This window comes from Chiloscyllium plagiosum, unplaced genomic scaffold (genome assembly GCF_037043375.1).
Source record: "Chiloscyllium plagiosum isolate Xiang-an unplaced genomic scaffold, Cpla_swu_hap1 HiC_scaffold_51, whole genome shotgun sequence".
NCBI classification, from domain to species: Eukaryota; Metazoa; Chordata; class Chondrichthyes; order Orectolobiformes; family Hemiscylliidae; genus Chiloscyllium; species Chiloscyllium plagiosum.
Window position 1 is genome coordinate 28,755,567 of NW_028270189.1, and position 2,058 is coordinate 28,757,624.

Here is a 2,058-nt window from a genome sequence, read left to right on the forward strand (position 1 = left end):
GTCTCCATTCGGTTCCAGTAAAAGCTCAACTTGCCTGGGACGGCAGAACTGTTTGCGATTTTCCGCGCGGCAGGCGAACGCGATCATGACAGTGGAGACATTTTCAAATATTTGGCAGTATCTCACACCAAAGTTAATTCCCTGGGAAGCAAACCCATTATACTTTTGTTTTCAACATCAATATACAGTGAGCACCGAAACAGCATTTTAACAAGCTGCAGCGTTGGAGTTGATCAGCAGAAATGGCAGTGGTGGGATTCGAACCCACGCCCCTTTCGAGACTGGAACCTGGATCCAGCGCCTTAGACCGCTCGGCCACACTACCAGCCGGCCGCGCAGCCTCATTTACTTGTATCTCCAATTGTGCTCCTGCATAACAACAGATGCAAAGTCACATGAAAGGGGTTCCATGATTCCTCTCGGTCTCGCACAGCTGCTGGGATGTGCCCGGCTACAATGTCAATTTCGCAGCAGATATTGATAGCCCATCAATCCAGACAAAAATCAATGGTAAGCTGAGTCTATCTTCTCAGACTCTTTTCAGCTACAAATGTATCTGTCAGTGCGTGAGAATATGGGTTCGCTTATGATTTGTTCAAATAACCATGAGCTGCTTGACATTACTGGAATTTCCATTCTTGCTTTGCTAAATGATTTCACCCATTGCTCGAAACAGGACGACTTTCACGTTTACACGGAACACGAAACACACTGGACTACAGGGAAAATGCACATACCTGAGCAGGCCGTGTTCCACATCATACCGTGCAGCATCGTTTCTGTCACTGTATCTGTTTTTTTTTCAGAATAAGAGTCCCAAAGAATGTTCTCCACCCTAAAACCGGAGGTAGCATTACAATCCGAGAACGACAGATCACATTGTGAGAATGCTCTGACCTCGGAGCCAGTTCGAGATGCCACTTTCCGTGCCTTTTACCTGAACCGTGCAATTTGTTGCTGAGATGTTCACTCCTGGACATGAGCCACATGGATACCAACTGAGTTGGAAACCTGGGTGGGAATCGAGGAGAAGCGACTCAATAAATTTTGCTAAATTCCGTGGTGCTTTTTAGAAATGCAGTTTCTGTTCACCTCAATCTAAAAGCCAGTTTCTGAACATAGCAACAGAAGTCAAAAGGTAATTACCTCACCCCACCCCCACTCCAGAAGAGGTGCTAACTGCCCTTGAGTGCTTTTTGTTCTCGATGTGAAGAGCTTTCACGCCTGAGTCACCTTCACGTCTCTGGCTGCTGAGTGAATCACAAAGAAGGAATTTCACCAGAGCTGCAACTGCCTCACTTCTCCACACGCCCTCCCCGTTTACATTTTCCTGCTCGTCAGTGATTAAAAGAAAACCAAATGGATGCGGTATCATTCTGTAGCCTCTCTGTCGATTCCTCCGTTTCAGTTCCAACATGACTGAAATCTAGGGGCGGACCTTAATACTAGCGACGCTATGAATGCGCAAGTCGAAAGGTTCCTGAGAGTGCAATTTCTTTCATTGCTGTTGCTGATTGAATGAGCCACTAACGTGCGAATTGCTCCAAAACATGATTCAGGATATCTGGTGCCAATTCTCGCACGTTGAATAACGATTGACAGCTTCCAAATGAGGTCTTTCTGAGACGACCTTGGGGTACATTTGACAGACAGACAAGTTCAGGAATTCGTGGTGCGCAGTGACACCAGAGCATCTGCTTCTTTCCTGTCTTTGAACCGTGCCGCCTGCGCAAGGAAGGCAAATGCGGTACTGCTTTTCGTGGAAGGATCAGAAGGCGGTAACTGCACTCTCCAACAGAATGGCATATGATCAGAACCAGGTTGGAGAAAAATTTAACAACGCTTTGCACTGTAATTAAATGGAATTGCATTACATTTCACTACCAGAGCAGGTTTATTCAAGCAAATTCGAAGGCAGGTTTGCAGATGGGAAAGCATGCAAGAAAGCTCAGCTCTTGTCCATGTAAAAGGCTGCAGTTGAAGAACAAAGCAGTTTCTGCCCAGTTCCGGACTGGGGATCTTTCGCGTGTTAGGCGAACGTGATGACCACTACACGAC

The 2,058-nt window shown here is 46.5% G+C and overlaps 1 non-coding gene across 1 annotated transcript; it reads right to left on the minus strand.

Moving 5' to 3' along the window:
- Positions 1-243: 243 nt before the first annotated feature.
- trnal-cag (transfer RNA leucine (anticodon CAG)) lies at positions 244-325 on the minus strand. Its single transcript has one exon. It is a non-coding gene; the product is annotated as a tRNA-Leu (tRNA).
- Between the last annotated feature and the right edge of the window lie 1,733 nt (positions 326-2,058).